This window comes from Glycine max, chromosome 8 (genome assembly GCF_000004515.6).
Source record: "Glycine max cultivar Williams 82 chromosome 8, Glycine_max_v4.0, whole genome shotgun sequence".
Lineage (NCBI taxonomy): Eukaryota > Viridiplantae > Streptophyta > Magnoliopsida > Fabales > Fabaceae > Glycine > Glycine max.
The window spans coordinates 45,541,695-45,553,064 of NC_038244.2; the positions used below are offsets into that span (position 1 = coordinate 45,541,695).

At 33.3% G+C, this 11,370-nt stretch overlaps 1 pseudogene; it reads left to right on the forward strand.

Annotated features, from left to right (window-relative positions):
- Positions 1-1,395: 1,395 nt before the first annotated feature.
- LOC100815812 (ABC transporter C family member 3-like) lies at positions 1,396-7,423 on the forward strand (annotated as a pseudogene).
- Positions 7,424-11,370: the final 3,947 nt, after the last annotated feature.

The window sequence follows — 11,370 nt, forward strand, 5'->3', positions numbered from 1 at the left end:
TTTTAAAAAAAAAAATATCTTAAAAACTACCTTCCTTTTATCTCTATTGTATATTTGATTTCTTAACATATTTTAATTTACTCTCTTTTATATATTTTTAAATTAAATTTTAATATACATTTTTAAAAATTATTAACAATAACCTTATATTATAATTTTACTTATTTTTTGTAAATTTAAAATATAACTAACGTATTAAAAAATATTTTATCGTTAAGTTTTTTTAATTATTATGTAAATAATATAATTTATTTATTGAAAAATATATACTTATTGTACTTTTAATGATATAAGCTAAAATACTAATTCTAATCAAATTCAAATACTTAATAAATACAGAAAAAACAATTGAGTGGCATACTCAGGACTCATGAGGAAATAAACTAATTCCATAAAACCCTCACATTAAAATATATTGTTACATGTAGTTAAAATTAATAGTTATAATAACATAGGCTAGATGATCTTATTTGATCTCGTACTATATATAATACGTTTGACTGGGAACTGGAATTGCAGTGCAATACTGTACATTTGCAATCCTAACCTAAAACCCTTTTCTTTTCGGCCACCACAAACTTCACTCTCTCTCTTCACATCCACAGAATATGAGAGTGTGTTCCTTGTCGACCAAGATCTTCCAACCCTATTCCTTTTTCTGGAAAAAGGCCACCCTCCTTTCCTACTTTCTTTCACAAAAAAAGGACTAATATATTATTTTCAACTTGTCTTTTTTATTATACAATAAAAGCGTATGAACATTTTATTTTTCTTATTATGAAAAGAAAATTACAGAAATAAATTATTGTTTGAATGATTAAAATGAAAAAATATGTTTTTTTTAAATAATCACATAAATACTAATAACTATTTTTAATCTTGTCTATTTATATATAATTATATGGTTTAAATTTATAGTTTTTATAATAAAATGATTTTTTTATTAGATACATTTTTCATACTTTATTATCAGTTAAATTTTATTAAAAAAACTATATTTTTAGAGATCTCTCTTTTTTTAGATTTCAATACTTTTAATGAATCTATCTTTTTTTAAGTGAGAGTAATAATTTTTAATAAATTTTAACCAATAAAATTTAAAGACTACATTAATTATGAGTCTTGCTGAATAGTGCCTTAAAAATGATTAAGAAACTAAAATAAAAAAATATTAAAATTATAAATAACATAATTTTACTTTATACTCTTGTTTCCTTAATGTTTAAGAACACTAATTAGTATTTCTTATTAATTATTTACTCTAAAATATATCAAAGAAAACGCTTAATTATCTATAATAATTTCATTAATTATATTTCCCTATGAAAAGCAATAAGTAATTGGCATCAATAACAATATACAGTAGTTAAATAAATTAGTATAACTCTTCTCTCATTCTTCGTTGGCCTTCTCCCTCAACTAAACTCAAGCCTTGGCCACCACGTTAACCTACTCCCGAGGAATACCATCTCATCTCGCCTTTGACTCACCGTCTCTCTTATATTGTTCTTTTTTACTTCACTTCTCTGCACATTTCCCACTTACACAAAATAAACCAAACTTTGTTTGATTCATCAACGTCCATTTTAACTGCAACAACAAAAATGTTTTATGTTTTCCTTCATGCGTTATCCGCCTCTATCCACCTTCTCTTCCTCGCGGCGTCGTCTCTGTCATGGCTTTGGAACAAAGTCACTCTCACACCAACAACCAGGGAAGAACACTCTAAGGAGGAGAAACACAATAGCAATAACAATAACACCATTTTCAAAACAACCGTGTTTTGTTCTCTCGCTCTTTCTGTCTTCAGTTTCGTCCTCTGTTTGTTCAATTACTTCTACTGGTACACGAGTGGCTGGTCAGAGCAAAATGTGTCGACCCTTTTGGATTTGGCGCTTAAAACACTTGCTTGGGGCGTTGTTTCTGTTTCCCTGCTCAAAGGGTTCTCTTTCGTCCTCTTCTTCAGTGAAGAAGAAAAAAGATTCAGGTTCTCATTCTTCTTCCGAGCTTGGTGCACCTTCTACCTCGTTTTTTCTTGCTATTCCTTCGTTGTTGACATTGTTGTTCTCTCCAAGAGACCAATTCAGTACTTGGTTTCCGATGCTGTATCCACTTGTGCCGGGTTGTTCTTCTGTTTCGTGGCGTATTTTGTGAAAAACAAGGGTCATGTCAACGGTATTGAGGAACCTCTTTTGAATGGTGATGCAAATGTTGGTAATGAAAAAGAGGCCACGGGTGGGGACACTGTTACCCCTTTTTCACATGCTGGAGTTTTCAGCATTCTCACTTTCTCTTGGGTGGGTCCTCTTGTGGCTGTTGGCAACAAGAAAACCTTGGACCTTGATGATGTTCCTCAACTGGATACCAGAGATAGTGTAGTTGGTGCTTTTCCAAGTTTCAGGGATAAACTTGAAGCTGATTCTGATGCAAATGCAATTAATAGTATCACCACACTTAAGCTTGTGAAGAATTTGGTAAAATGTCAGCTTGGAAGGACATTCTCTTCACAGCTTTTCTTGCATTGTTAAACACCTTGGCTTCTTTTATTGGTCCTTATCTTATTGATGCTTTTGTTCAGTACCTTGATGGACGGCGTCAGTATGAAAACCAGGGCTATGTGCTGGTTTTTGTGTTTTTCTTTGCGAAGATTGTAGAGTGCCTCTCCCAAAGGCATTGGTTCTTTAGGTTGCAGCAAATTGGAATTCGAATGCGAGCGCTGCTTGTCACCATGATCTATAACAAGGCTCTCACCCTTTCTTGTCAGTCAAAGCAGGGCCACACTTCCGGGGAAATAATCAATTTCATGACTGTTGATGCTGAAAGAGTTGGCAACTTCAGTTGGTACATGCATGATTTGTGGATGGTGGCACTGCAAGTTGTGTTGGCCTTGCTGATTTTGTATAAGAACCTTGGCCTTGCTTCAATTGCTGCTCTTGTTGCAACCTTTGTTGTTATGTTGGCAAATGTTCCCTTGGGATCATTGCAGGAGAAGTTTCAAAATAAGTTGATGGAGTCAAAAGATACAAGAATGAAGGCCACATCCGAGATTTTGAGGAACATGAGGATCCTCAAACTACAAGGATGGGAAATGAAGTTTCTATCGAAAATAACCGAGCTCAGGAAAACTGAGCAAGGCTGGTTAACGAAATATGTTTATACCACAGCCATGACCACGTTTGTGTTCTGGGGTGCCCCCACATTTATATCTGTGGTTACCATTGGTGCTTGTATGCTGATAGGGGTCCCCCTTGAATCTGGAAAGATCTTGTCTGCACTTGCAACGTTTCGGATTCTTCAAGAGCCCATTTATAATCTTCCTGATACAATTTCAATGATAGCACAGACTAAAGTTTCTCTTGATAGGATTTCATCATTCCTTCGTCTTGATGACTTGCGGTCTGATGTTGTAGAGAAGCTTCCTCGGGGCAGTTCTGATACAGCAATTGAAGTAATTGATGGAAACTTTTCTTGGGATTTATCTTCCCCTAACCCAACATTGCAAAATATAAATCTCAAAGTTTTTCATGGGATGAGGGTTGCTGTTTGTGGAACTGTTGGATCGGGAAAGTCTACTTTGCTTTCTTGTGTATTGGGAGAAGTACCTAAGATATCAGGCATTCTTAAGGTTTGCGGAACAAAGGCCTATGTTGCTCAGTCTCCATGGGTACAAAGTGGTAAGATAGAGGATAACATATTGTTTGGTGAACACATGGATAGGGAAAGGTATGAGAAGGTACTTGAAGCCTGCTCCCTAAAGAAGGATCTGGAGATTTTTTCATTTGGGGATCAGACAGTTATAGGAGAGCGTGGAATAAATTTGAGTGGTGGACAAAAACAAAGAATACAAATTGCACGAGCTCTTTACCAAGATGCTGATATATATCTATTTGATGATCCTTTTAGTGCTGTGGATGCTCACACAGGTTCTCACCTCTTTAAGGTAATTTGGTTTCATTATTTTATTTATTATGTGCAATATAACCCGAGCTACTCTATTTTGTTTGCACACTACTAAATATAAATAATGCTTGATTTAACTCTTTTGAAATGTTATTCTTCCAACAGCATGGCACTAGTATTATTATTTTACCAAGTGAATCTATCTGTTTCATGTATGACAGGAATGCCTGCTGGGCCTTTTAAGTTCAAAGACAGTGGTTTATGTCACTCATCAAGTGGAGTTCTTACCTGCTGCTGACCTTATATTGGTGAGTACTTATTGTAATTTATTGTCATTATGTAAAAATAGGTTTGTTTTTATAATTCTGTCATGTTATCCTTATTGTTAAGTCATGAAAGATGGTAAAATTTCTCAATGTGGGAAGTATGCCGATCTTCTTAATAGTGGGACTGATTTTATGGAACTTGTTGGTGCACACAAAGAAGCTTTGTCAACACTGGATTCATTGGATGGACTGGCAACATCTAATGAAATAAGTACCTTGGAACAAGATTTAAATGTGTCTAGTACGCATGGTTTTAAGGAAAAAGAGGCAAGCAAAGATGAACCAAAAGGCCAGCTTGTTCAAGAAGAAGAAAGAGAGAAAGGTAAAGTTGGGTTTTGGGTCTATTGGAACTATATCACAACAGCATATGGAGGAGCTCTGGTACCTTTCATATTGTTGGCTCAGATTCTTTTTGAAGCTCTTCAAATTGGAAGCAATTATTGGATGGCTTGGGCGACACCCATCTCAACAGATGTGGAGCCACCTGTTGGAGGATCGACTCTTATAGTAATCTATGTTGGTCTGGCCGTTGGAAGTTCTTTCTGTGTCCTTGTCAGATCAATGCTTCTTGTCACAGTTGGTTACAAGACAACTACCGTGCTATTCAATAAGATGCACTTATGCATTTTCCGTGCTCCAATGTCATTTTTCGATTCCACTCCAAGTGGGCGAGTCCTGAACAGAGTATGTATACCACATTATTTTGTTAGCTGTTTTCAACAAGTATAAAGTATAGAATACTTGGTCACTTGTCTTTCTTTCTTTCTGTTGTTCTCTTGCAGGCTTCAACTGACCAAAGTACAGTGGATACTGACATTCCTTATCAAATTGGCTCATTTGCCTTCTCTATGATCCAGCTTCTGGGAATTATAGCAGTGATGTCTCAGGTTGCATGGCAAGTTTTCATTGTCTTTATACCTGTGATAGCAGTCAGAATCTGGTATCAGGTATTAATTGGACCATGTAGCCTTTGATAATAACATATTTCTTGCATTACTAAAATCCTTGTCTGGCAATGTCTTTACCTGCACAGATTATGTACCACATTTATTTTGCAAAATTGACTCCATTATACAATATTATATGAAGATAGCTGACATCTTATAAACTTGTAATTCTGCAGCAATATTATATACCTTCAGCTCGAGAACTATCACGTTTAGTTGGAGTCTGCAAAGCCCCAATCATTCAACACTTTGCTGAAACAATTTCTGGTACTTCAACCATTAGAAGCTTTGATCATCAGTCAAGATTTCAGGAAACAAATATGAAACTGACTGATGGGTATTCTCGGCCAAAGTTCAATATTGTTGGTGCCATGGAATGGCTGTGCTTCCGCTTAGATATGTTGTCTTCTATCACATTTGCCTTTTCCTTAATATTCTTAATTTCTATTCCACCGGGAATCATAGATCCAGGTATGCAGTTCCCATCTAGTATCTGTTACAAATCAAAACTTAATCTTCTAATGTAATATGGAATTGATTATGTTTCCCTTTTATATAATTTTCTTGCTTTGAAGGAATTGCTGGTTTAGCAGTTACATATGGACTTAATTTGAACATGATACAAGCTTGGATGATATGGAATCTCTGCAATTTGGAGAACAAAATTATATCAGTAGAAAGAATACTTCAATATACTATTATTCCTAACGGGCCTCCCCTTGTTGTAGAAGACAATCGGCCAGATCCTTCTTGGCCCTCGTATGGTGAGGTTGACATACAAGATTTGCAGGTAGATTGAGTTATTATGTTTTTAAAGTTTTTTACTTTTACTTTTGATTTATGAAATTCATGCTAAGCTTTTCTTTTCCTAAATGGTTATAAGCTACCATTGAAACAGAAATATTCTGCCAACATATTTCATAGCATAATTTTTACACGATGTTTGTGCTATGTTTGTAATGATGTGTTGCCATGATGAAGGTTTGCTATGATCCACATCTTCCACTGGTGTTGCGTGGTCTTACATGCAAATTTTATGGAGGAATGAAAACTGGCATTGTTGGGAGAACAGGAAGTGGTAAATCCACTCTCATTCAAACACTTTTCCGAATTGTTGAGCCTACTTCCGGACAAATTATGATTGACAACTTTAACATCTCTTCAATTGGGCTTCATGATTTGAGGTCTAGACTAAGCATTATTCCTCAGGATCCAACAATGTTTGAAGGGACAGTGAGAAATAATCTGGACCCCCTGGAAGAGTACACTGATGAACAAATTTGGGAGGTGGGTTGGTTTTATTTGTGAACAGATGTAGACACTAGGTTCTGTCCCAAAGCTTATACTTTCAACTGTTCTTCAAATTTGTATTGTGTTCACTCATTTACATTCTTTTAAATAGGCACTGGATAAGTGTCAACTTGGAGATGAAGTTAGAAAGAAAGACGGAAAGCTTGACTCCACAGGTTTGTCCTTGAACCTTATTGAAAATATAAATATATAGTAAATCTAACTTTGAACTTATTGCTAATGTGGAAGTTGATGTTGTAGTTAGTGAGAATGGTGAGAATTGGAGTATGGGTCAGAGGCAGTTGGTGTGCCTTGGTAGGGTGCTGCTTAAGAAAAGCAAGATTTTGGTCCTTGATGAAGCCACCGCATCAGTTGACACAGCTACGGATAATTTGATTCAGCAAACTCTTAGGCAACATTTTTCTGCCTCTACCGTCATTACCATTGCACATCGAATAACTTCGGTTATTGACAGTGATATGGTTCTGCTTCTTAATCAAGGTCAGCAAAGGCTGTCATTCTTCATAGAACTTTGTTATTCTTTGTACCTTGATGTTTTGTTGTCTGATTTGGTTAGACATTGCTGCAGGACTTATTGAGGAGTATGACACCCCAACAACTTTGCTAGAGAATAAGTCTTCTTTTGCTCAACTTGTTGCAGAGTATACCATGAGGTCCAAATCCAGTTTTGAGAAATCTGTTGATCACTGATAGAAACATACAGAAACAAAAGTTTTTTGACAATGACGATTTTGTGATTTTTTTTATAGAATAATGTAAGTTGTAAATAAGGCTTTTAATCTGCTGTGAATAATCTCTTTACAAGACAAGGCTGAAAGAAGAAATTATTATGAGGGGAGATTTATGCAAAGTGAAATAGAAAATCAAATTGATTTATATCCATTCCTGGTATATTTGCATCACTTATGCAATGTTTGAAGTCGATGTAATAAACATTTTTTTCACACCGTAAGATAAAGGGTCTGATTGTTAGAGTTGAAAACGAAATTTCATCGTCAGAAGAAATTTTAAGTGTCATTGACTGTGGTCGTGCTTTCTGCCTTTGACAAAGTGATAAGCTAACATATGCTGATAAAGGAATCGAATGGAATTTTGAAAAAAAAAATCATAAAATACTTGAATAGAAGAAATATACTCAATTTAAAGCTTGTTTCTTTCCATTTCATCCCGGTTTTGGGGTGCTGGGTGAAATTTAGAGGAAATTTGATGTTTACACTTTTACATAGAGTAGAGAGTACCAGAATTGTGTAATCAATTTCGTGAAAAAAATTCTTCCACTTAAAATTATGACAATTTGGTACATATATATGACAAAAATCATTACATTCATAATTTTCTTCCAAAAACATTTCTGCCCAACATATGTATGACATCTCAATTATTTCTTATAGAAATTTCTCTCCCATTCATTTCTTTTTTTTAACTTTCAAATAAAATACATGATTTCTCTTAGTAATTCATTTCCTTCACTTCATCATCTGTCATCTAAACACGTTCTTATAAAATTGTTCAGCTTGACCCGTGTAAGAGAGGGGGGTTATTTAATAATAAGGTTTAGACAATTCAACAATAAAAAACACGTTTCATAGTTTCCTCGCATGCATCACTCCATTAATTTAATTGCATTCTCTCTTTCTCTCTCTCATTTGTAAGGCCTACTAGACAATCTAGTATATGCTTAATTTGAAAATTGACAAAATTCGTATGTGCATTTTTTTTAAATTAAAGGAATAACCCTAATTCCTCTTTAAAATAAAATCTCTTATGAGTGATTAAACATGAGATAGTCGCAAGCATTCGGCTGGCAAAGTCGTCGCTGATCATATTTTAAAAAATTATATACTACTTCCACAACAGCTCTATGCTAAGTCAACAGCTTTGATGTTGTGCCAATATATTTATATGAACAATGCCTTCAAAACTAATATAGTAGTTTACTTATTTAAATAATTAAAAACTAATGTTATTTTCGACACCATAGTCCATATGGTTGTTGGCAAATCCCCAATTCAATTATCCACCAATAAATAGAGCCCCGGATCTGTTCATTTTATTTGAAAAAAATGTACTATTTGGTACAAAGACAATCATCGGATAGCAAACATAATTTTTGTTTCAAGTGTATATAAATGCTAAACTTTAGAATAAGCCACTTTATTTAAATTTATTTGTTGAAAAAATATTTATTTTAATAAAATAAAAAACTTTATATTTTTTCATTATGTTTGTTTAAACTTTTTTTGCTTAAAAAATATTTATTAATTACTCTCTTCAATTATATAAAAAAAAGTTCAATCTAACGAAATATTTTGAATGAAATTTAGGCAAGTGTGTGAAATACGGAGGAGAATTTTAGACATTTGATTCCGCATCTGGATGGTGTGGCATTGGTCATATTAATATATTGCAATCACAAATTGAATCACATACATTGATGACATTAATAATTTCCAATAAACAAAGATTTTTGTCGGTAACACATATGAAAGTGGAATTGCTTCAAAGCATCTATCAAACAACTTCTTTTTAAAGTGATGACCAAGTATTTTTTAGTATTTAGTACTTCTTATTTTATTGTAACTTAAGTGCTTCCTTGCAAGTTTCTAATATATAAAGTAACATAATGCGTGAGAAAGCATTAACTAATCCCTTAGCTTGTTCCTTGAAACTATTCTAACCAATGAGCTTCAAGCGTTTACTTGTTACATAAATTACAGGGAGAAAGTGACTTTGAAGGTTTCAAAGTCCTTGGAACTTTCCAAGTGTATGTTATATAATAGTACATAGATCTTTGTTTTTGCCTTCTATACTAAGTTTACTCCATCATATCAAATTCAACCCTTTGTTCTAATGTTGGTTCTTCTTCTAAAATCTGCTACATTCGTTGTAGTAACATTATGGAGTCTACTAACACGTTTAATCTTCAATACAATTGCTTACACAATTGTGTTGTTACTCCAAGGTCTCAAAGGATCAAGTGAAGGCTCACTTGGAATTTTTCAACAAGTTGCAGAGGGCATAAGGGGGTGCTTCGAGTTCATCCTTCAGATTATAATTAGCTCAATAAATTCTATAATCTCAAAGGTGTTTGATGTTCTCAAAGAGAGCATTACAGGGTCAATGGCTGCTTCAGGATCCGTGGCTGCAGAACTTGCAGAGAAGCTGAAGACTTCACTTGAAGAGTCTCTGAAACAGGTGCCACAGCTATTTGAGGAACTCTCAAATATGATGTCAGAGATGGTGAAAGAATTGTGGGACAACTACAAGGGTGCTGTGGGATATGTTAAAGAGAATATTGCTTGATATTATTTTCATCTAGCTATAGGAACAATGAAATCAGGGAACTTAGCTAGCTAATTTGAAGATATATACACATCTTTTGTTTGATATGTTATAACTTTTAATCTTGTTTTCGTTTGGCTTAGTGCCTTTTCTCTGCAGCTGGACTTCCTGACCATTTGCGTTCAATCAAGGCCTTTCTAACATTAGGTGTGTACTGATTTAATTTTTTTCTTTCTAAATAGTTATCTTTCGTATTGGCTTTTAGAAGATCGAATTCTTGAAAGTATTAATTCTTTTGAAATAATTGGTTGCAAAACACTTCTTAAATTGTTTTCTTTTAATAAATAAATTAAAAGAAAACAATTTAACATTTTATGGAACTATTTTTTTTTACCAATATTAGTTGATTGACACACATAATAATAAATTATGTCTCTTAACTAAATGATTGGAAAGAAATAAAATATTCACCTTTAAATGTTGATAGTGTCAAACAAAAATTAATCATTATATTATTTTTAATGATAAATACTACATATCAACGTAATGATTAACGAAAAATGAGTAATGTTATATCTTTGTTACTATTATCTATTGAATGAAAGGTAAAAGGATTTAATGTTTTGAAAATATAAAATAATTTAAAACTTTCTGGCGGTCTCTACATTTATACTTTGTCCTGCACGGTCAGACTCTCAACAGTGGATATGGGAAAACTCATATGATGGAGACAAAGTTGTAGCCCTTGTTAACCCCTTTGTCCACTTTAAAAGAATACAAGAATACTACCAGTGTCTGAATTCTTATAGTTGCAATTTCTAATCCTTCAGAAGTGTTCATGGGAAAGGACAAGGGATATATTTTATTGAAATATTCAAAAACTTCTATATTATTGTTTAATAATATTTTTAGAAGATAAAAACAATTTATTCAATAAAATTCAACAATGTGAATATATATACTTTACTGAAAAAATTCAAAATTATTTCATAAATATATTATTGTAATTAAGAATTCAAAAAAATTAAAAGCTAAAATCTAAATTCAAAGAATAAAAATGATAAATATTTTTAAATGTGAAAATTTTATGTAATTATATTATGTACTCAATTCAGTAATGTTATTTTTTTTCATATTACGAGACACCTAGCATGCATGCATGGTTTATGATTAGTTGAACATGTCATCACATACAATCCAACCAAACTACCCAAACACACTGTAATTCGCTCGAAGCTTCAAGCATCATACAACATCACCATTCATTCATTCGATCAATTTTTTCCTTTTAAATTTCAAAGTCAAAAAACAAATTAATCGTGTAACCAAAAAAGATTGATTCCTAGCACTCAGTGGCGCGATTTCACAAACCCTGCAAACAAATTACAAATTTGCAGCGGCTAGCTAGATTTTATCATCTTATATTATTAGAATTCCTATATCTATAAATTTCCCGCTAAAATTTCCAATTTCAAACACAACCTTGATTTTGGACATCTTTAAATTACTTACGTTGGCGATCAATGGCTTCATCTCTCTCCGTTTTTCACATTAATTCAGTTAAGGATTCCTTCTTCTCCAATTTTCACATCAATTAGGCACTA